The sequence below is a fragment of the Eumetopias jubatus genome, unplaced genomic scaffold (assembly GCF_037043125.1).
Source record: "Eumetopias jubatus isolate StellerSeaLion01/CBP00866 unplaced genomic scaffold, mEumJub1_p1.0 scaffold_4, whole genome shotgun sequence".
NCBI classification, from domain to species: domain Eukaryota; kingdom Metazoa; phylum Chordata; class Mammalia; order Carnivora; family Otariidae; genus Eumetopias; species Eumetopias jubatus.
Window position 1 is genome coordinate 34854278 of NW_028274810.1, and position 8422 is coordinate 34862699.

Here is an 8422-nt window from a genome sequence, read left to right on the forward strand (position 1 = left end):
TGCTCTGCTCTTTAAAGACTACAGAAATGAATAAAACATAAGCACAATGTCCAGAAAACTTGCAGACTCATTAGCATGAATTAGATTAGAATAAAAAAGACTGAATTACAAGGTAGAAAAGTTCTATAAGAGGGATACAAATACAGTGTTAGGGAGCCAAAAGTTGGGGAATAGATTTTATATGATGAAGGGAAATCAGAAAAGGCTTTAGGAACATATTATTCTTCAGGAAACTAAGGCATGGAGTTTATTAGTTTGCTCTAGATCACACTTTCAGGGAGGAGCAAATTTGGAATTTGAACTCAGGTCATCCAGTTTCAGAATCTATGTTTTTAAAGTATATATGACTTTTATTACTTCTCAAAAGGGTAAGTCAGTGAGTATCAACCTTGAAAATTATTGTGAAAGTAGTTTTTTTGTTTCTATTATACACTAGTAGTTGACAGTAGAAGATTCAAGAGAATGTGAATTGCTATGATTAATTTGTATGAATCAATAGATTTTTTTTATCTTGTTTCAATTTCAGATTAAATAATGGAATTTTCTTTTGGCTGTTATGAAAACTTAGAGTTACTAATTCAGAGACTTATGAACTATCTCAGCCCATATAACCAACCATTCATGTTCCAGTTCATTCTTAGATGTCACAGTTAATCCCTATAGAAATTATGCTGGAATTAACCAACTGTTACACAAATTTGAAGTTGAAGAATACAGCCAATTCACAGCTTAAATTCTATGTAGATACTCCCTCAGAATTTTCTTTTTTAGCTTCTCTTTTTCTTTGCTTCTTCTTTCATATCATCACTTTTAGAACATCATTCTATTTGCTACTGATATTCATGCTCAGCATTTATGGATATTCTCTTCATTCTTTTAATTTATTAATCTGTTCATTCATTTACTCATTCACTCATTTATTAAAAAAACTTAATCCACATTTACTCATTCATTCATTTATTCAACAAACTTAATGTGTCAGGCACTCTGCTAGGCAGGGCTATATAAGATTGAGTTATGATCCCTATTATCTTCAAGAGGTTTCTGATTTATGGAGCTTCTGGACACTAGTAATTAATTTGATTGATTTTTTTAATTGCTCATTGTACAACATTGAACATTATTTCAATTTTGGGAATACTCTGATTATTATGCAATTTATTATTGTTATTTTTTTAAATTTTATTTTATTATGTTAGTCACCATACATTACATCATTAGTTTTTGATGTAGTGTTCCATGATTCATTGTTTGCATATAACACCCAGTGCTCCATTCAATACGTGCCCTCCTTAATACCCATCACCAGACTAACCCATCGCCCTACCCCACTCCCCTCTAGAACCCTCAGTTTGTTTCTCAGAGTCCATAGTCTCTCATGGTTCGTCTCCCCCTCTGATTTCCCCCCCTTCATTTTTCCCTTCCTACTATCTTCTTTTTTTTTTTTTTAACATATATTATTTGTTTCAGAGGTATAGGTCTGTGGTTCATCAGTCTCACACAATTCACAGCGCTCACCATAGCAGATACCCTCCCCAATGTCTATTGCCCAGCCACCCCATCCCTCCCACCCCCTACCACTCCAGCAACCCTCAGTTTGTTTCCTGAGATTAAGAATTCCTCATATCAGCAAGATCATATGATATTTGTCTTTCTCTGATTGACTTATTTTGCCTAGCATAATACCCTCTAGTTCCATCCACGTCGTTGCAAATGGCAAGATTTCAGTTTTTTTGATGGCTGCATTATTATTTTGTATTTAACATTATCATAAGTCAACTTTGTTAACTCCTACATTGCTATAGCACACCCTGTAAGTTGCCTCGATATCCATTTACCCTTTCCTCCTTGCTAATAGAATTTCAGTTTTGTTCATATATCTTCAGCTCTCATGTGGCTGAAATAAAGGTCATTCCCATCTCAAGCTCAGTGTAAGTTCAGATTGATCTAAGTCCATGGTTCTCAAGTGTGGTTTACAGACCCCTAAATATCTCTAAGACTCTTTCAGAGGATCTGAATGGTCAAACTCTTTTGATGATGATAGTAAGAAGTTTTTCTACTTTTTAATGTGTTCACGTTTAATGACGATGCAAAACGTGTAGAGGATAAGACTGTTGGAACGTTAGCACAAATACAAGCAGTGAGACTAAACTATACTTATAGTCATTTGAGTTCTTCACTTCCATGTACTTGTAGCATAAAACAGTGAGGAGACGTGAGTGGCTCAGTTGATTGGGCATCTGACTCTTGATTTCAGCTGGGGTTATGATCTTGGGGTCATGAGGCTCTGTGCTCAGTGGGGAGTCTGCTTGGGATTCTCTCTCTCCCTCTTCCTCTTCCCCTCACCCCACAAAATAAAAATAAAAATAAATAAAAATAAATAAATAAAACAACTTAAGTTGTTTAAGTAAAACAACTTAAAAATGGAATTGATGAAGCAGTGAAAATGAACTTTATTAATATCTCTAATCCTGAATACACATCTTTTTTATATTCTTTGTGATGAAATAACACTTCTGCTGCATAGCTGGCTGGGCTCAAGACCGTCAGACGGTTCCCTTGCCATTTTTTCTCCTCTAATAGTTTGGAAGTTATATGCTCTATTTCTATTTGTTCTAGAAATTTTAAGAATTTAAAATTTCTTTAAAATTTAAGATTTAAATTTTAAAATTTAAACAATTTAAATTTAAATTCCTTTAAATTTTAAGATTTTAAAATTTCTTTAAAATTTAAGATTTAAATTTTAAAATTTAAACAAATGCATGTTTGTCTTAAACTCTAAAGTTAATAAAATTATCTTTTGTTCCAATTAAACAAGGACCTTAGAAAACTTGAATTTCAATCCCCATTCCCAATTTATATTGTCCTTTTTGTATATCTTAATTCCACTTATTAAAACCACAAGGCTTTATTTTTGTTTACAAATAATCAGTGTTTGTTTATATTTACTCACATTCTTGGCTAACTTTGCTCTTTATTTCTTTTTATCTTTCAGATCTTATAACTAGGGTTATTTCCTTACCCCAAGGTATAGTCTTAGTAATGACCTTTCTCTCAATTCTTATTTCTCTCAAATATCCTTACTTTTTACTCATTCTTAAAAATATGCTTCCTGTGTATGGAATTCCAGCTTGACAATTCTCTCTGCTTAATGAAAACAAATGTTCAACTTACTTCTGGCTTCCATTGTTGCTGTTGAGAAGTCATCTGTCAGTCTAATTGTTATTTTTGAGAGCATTCTATTATCTGTTGTTCTGCCACTTTCACTGTGATGTGATCAGGATTAGACTTTTATTATCTTGCCTGGGATTTTTGGAATTGGGTTCTTCAATATTTGGATTGGTTCTTTAATCAGTTCTATACATTTAACATTCATTATTTTTTTTCATCTTGTTTCTGCTTCTCCCTCTACTCCCCTTCTGGAGAGGCCTAAATGTGTTTTAGCACTCCTCACTCTATCTTCTATGTCTGTTAATCTCTAAAAATCCCCATTCTTTTGTCTCTCTGAGCTGCTCGCCTGGATATTTTCTTCTAATTAACTTACAGGCCAAAACTTTTGTGTATTGTTTAAAACTGTTTAAATCTGGTCATTGAAGTTTTAAAATTTTATTACAATTAAAAAAATATTTATAGGCTTACTCTTTGGTACTTAAAAAAAACTGCTTGTGGGCCACTGGGTGGCTCAGTCGGTTAAGCGTCTGCCTTCAGCTCAGGTCATGATCCTGGGGTCCTGGGATGGAGACCCACATCGGGCTCCCTGCTCAGTGGGGAGTCTGCTTCTCCCTCTCCCTCTCCCCCCCACTCATGCTCTCTCTCTCCCCCCTCTCTCAAATAAATAAATAAAATCTTTAAAAAAAATCTGCTTGCTTTTGTTCATGTATTTTAAGTCTCCCTGTTATTTCTTTAAACTTAAAAAAATACATTCTTAGTCTATATTCTGTCTACTAATTCCAATAGTTATGTATATGTACTTATATATTTACAAATGTATGTACTGAAGTTTTTATTGAAATATAGTTGACATGCAATATTACATTAGTTTCGGGAGTAAAACAGTAATTTAACATCTATATGCATTATAAGCATTACTGAATTCTTACTAGTTACCATAAATGTAGTTACTATCACCATAAAAAGTTATTACAATATTATTAACTATATTCCCTATGCTGTAATTTTCATCTCTGTGAATTATTTATTTTATAACTGGAAGTTTTAACATTTATATGCATTATAAGCATCACTAAATTCTTACTAGTTACCATAAATGTAGTTACTATCACCATAAAAAGTTACTACAATATTATTAACTATATTTCCTATGCTGTAATTTTCATCTCTGTGAATTATTTATTTTATAACTGAAAGTTTGTACTTCTTGATCCCCATTACCTATTTTGCTCATTCTTCTACCTCTGGGAACCACCAGTTTTTTCCCTATATTTCTGAATCTTTTTCTGGTTTTCGTTTGTCTGTTTGTTCATTTGTTTGGTTTTTAGATTCCACAATTACTGAAATCATATGGTATTTGTCTTATTCCGACTTATTTAGTATAATACCTTGTAGGTCCATACATGTTGTTGCAAATGGCAAAATTTCATCATTTTTAATGACTGAATAATATTTCATTGTATGTATGTGTGTATGTGTGTGCATATGTGTGTGTGTGTGTGTGTGTGTGTGTATCACATCTTCTTTATCCATTCATTTATCAATGGACATTTAGGTTGTTTCCATATCTTGGCTATTGTAAATAATGCCACAATAAACATAGGAGTGCATATATCTTTTTGAATTAGAGTTTTTGTTTTCTTTGGATAAATATACAGAGGTGGAATTACTGGATCATATGGTATTTCTATTTTTATTTTTCTTGGAATCTCTATACTATTTTCCACAGTGATTTCACTAATTTACATTCCCACCAACAGTGCATTAAAGTTCCCCATTCTTGACATCCTCACCATCTACTTGTTACTTCTTGTCTTCTGATTCCAGCCATTCTGACAAGTGTAAGATGACATCTCATTGTGGTTTTGATTTGCCCTTCCCTGATGATTAATGCTGTTGAGCATTTTTGTGTGTCTGTTGGTCATCTGTATGTCTTCTTTGGAAAAATGTCTATTGGGTCTTCTACTCATTTTTTAAATAAGATTGTTTGTCTTTTTGGTGTTCAGTTGTATATATTTGTATATTTTGGATGTGAACCTCTTATTGGATATGTCATTTGCATTTATCTTCTCCCATTCATTCAGTTTTCTTTTCATTGTTGAGGTCTCTTTGCTGTGCAAAAACTTTTTATTCTAGTGTTGTCCCAATAATTTATTTTTGCCTTTGATTCCTTTGCCTGAGGAAACATGGCTAGAAAAATGTCGCTAAGGCCAATACCAAAGAGATTACTGCCTTTGTGTTCTTCTGGAAGTTTTGTGACTTCAGCTCTCACATTTAAATCTTTAATCCATTTTGAGTTTATTTTTAATGTGTGGTGTAAGAGAGTGGTCTAGTCTCATTCTTCTGCATGTAGCTGTCTGTCCAGTTTCCCCAACACTATTATTGAAGAGACTGTTTTCTTCCCATTGTATATTCTTGCCAATTTTGTCAGAGATTGATTGGCCATATAAACATGGGTTTATTTCTGGGCTCTTTATTCTGTTCTATTGATCCATGTGTCTATTTTTTTTTGCCATACTATTTTGATTACTATAGCTTTGTAGTATAGTTTGAAATCTGGGATTGTGATACCTCCAGCTTCATTCTTCTTTCTCAAGATTGCTTTGGCTAATGAGTTTTTTGTGGTTTCGTGCAAATTTTAGGATTATTTGTTCTAATTCTGTGAAAAATACTATTGGAATTTTAATAGGGATGGCACTGAATCTGTACATCATTTTGGATATAATAGACATTTTGACACTATTGACTCTTCCAATCCACGAGCGGGGTATATCTTCCCATTTATTTGTGTTGTCTTCAATTTCTTTTATTAATGTCTTATAGTTTACAGAGTACAGGTCTTTCACTTTCTTGGTTAAATTTATTCTTACTTATTTTTTGATGCAGTTGTAAATGGAATTGTTTTCTTATCTTTCTGCTAGTTTTTTTTTAAGATTTTGTTTATTTATTTGACAGAGAGAGCGAGAGAGCACAAGCAGGGGGAGGGGCAGAGGGAGAGGGAGAAGCAGACTCCCCACTGAGTGGGGAGACTGATGTGGGGCTCCATCCCAAGACCCTGAGATCATGACCTGAGCTAAAAGCAGATGCTTAATCAACTGAGCCATGCAGGCACCCCTCTACTAGTTCATTATCAATGTTTAGAAACACAACAGATTTCTGTATATTAATTTTGTATCCTGCAACTTTACTGAATTTGTTTATTAGTACTAATAGTACCACTCTTTGATGGAGTCTTTTTTTTTTTTTGGTAGAGTCTTTAGGGTTTTCTACATATAAAATCATATCATCTGCACATAGTGACAGTTTTACTTCTTCCTTGCCAATTTGAATGCCTTTTATTTCTTTTTCTTCCCTGCTATGGCTAGGACTTCCAGTACTATGTTGAATAAAATTGGAGAGTGTTAATCTTTGTTTTGTTCCTGATCTTAGAGGAAGATCTTTCAGCTTTTCACTGTTGAGTATATTGTTAGTTGTGGGTTTGTCTGTGAAGCCTTTATTATGTTGAGGTATGTTTCCTCTATACACACTTCGTCGAGAGTTTTTATAATGAATGGATGTTGAATTTTATCAAATGCTTTCTCTATCTGTTGCGATGATCATATTATTTTTCTCCTTCAAATGACAGAAGCCAAAGTTTTCTTCTTGGGAATGGGAAGGAATGGGAAAAGATATAGATAGGATATTATATAACATAAATATTTAAAACAACCCTCCTTGACCTGATTTTATGTCCTCATACAAGGGAAGATACATAAAATAACCAGTTCATTCTTCCCTTGTCTCATTCATAGTTAATTACTAAGGATTTATTATGAGCCAGGTCCAGTTATAGTTCATGATGTGAGCAAAACCAACAGGTCACTGTTCTTATGGAACTTATATTCCATCGGAGAAGATAAACAATAACCATTCTAATGTTCCACTGAACATTAAAATATATCAGCTAGTGTTAAAAGCTATACAGAGAATTTTGTAATGAAAGATGATGGTGACAAAGTTGTTGCTTAAGATTAGGTTGACAGAAAAGGCCTAGGTATAGAGATATTTAAACAGGGATGTGAAAAGAAGGAGTCAGCAATGAAAAATCAGGATTTTCAAAGAACAAAAATGACTTCTGGATTTGAATTCAGGCAGCTGGGTGGAGCAGTTATTGCTATTTATGTAGAAGTACAGGAAGAGTGACAAGCTGACTCCAGAGTAGGGAGGGACTGCATTTCTCAAGTGTGAAATAAGTTTTTAGTTGCTTTTGAAAGAGTCTGGCCTTGATATCTTTAAAATAGTTTTAAAGAATTAAAGTAAAGCCCTGAACAAGTGTAAACATGGTTATAGAAGGGATTAGTATCGGAGGATTAGGCAGAAGTAAGTTCATATAAAATTTGAATCAACCTAAATAGAGGCTGAAGGCTAGTTGGAAGATTACTTAAGAGGAAATGTTAAATCAAAATTTTTTATTGCAGTAACAGTAAGGATATAGTTCAGGATAATTTTTCCTCATTAGTTGGGTGACTCAACATTCCTGTCTAAGGGTATAATATTGTCTTCCTATGGCTTAAGCCCATACAATAAGGTTGCTACTGGTTTCCTTTAGTGGTCTTTTTGTTAGCTCTGGGATGGATTTATTACAGCTGGTAGTCTGGAGAAGACAATTTCTGTGCTTTCATTTTTTTTTTTTTTGAGAGAGAGAAAGAGAGAGCAAGCATGCATGGGGGGAGGTGAGGAGGGACAGAGGGAGAAGGAGAGAGAATCCTAAGCAGGCTGCATGCTCAGCACAGAGCCCGATGCAGGGCTCAATCTCATAACCTTGAGATCATGACCTGTGCTGATATCAAGAATTCAATGCTTAACCGACTGGGCTGCCCAGGCGCCCCTGTGCTTTTATTTATTGAGCATGGTGATAGTCATTGGGGATAAATGGTGATAAGAGATTGTCTCCTGCCCTCAAGAAGCTCACCTTCTGGAGGGAAATAGGGACAAATAAATTGTCAATTAAAACACAGGGGTTAAGTGTTACGCCAAGGGTGAGGATGAGGTGATATGAGAGAACTGAACCCAATCAGAAGGGGGATTGGAGAAGTTAGGGACTGCTTCCAGGGGAGTGACACCAAGTCTAAGACCCAAAGTATGGGCATGAGTTATCCTTGTGACTGCAGATTGTGGAAGTGGAGAGGTGGTGGAGAGGGGACTTTCCAGTAGAATGAAAAGCACTTCACAGCCTGGGGTTGATAGATCCTGCAATATATAAAGGGTAGAT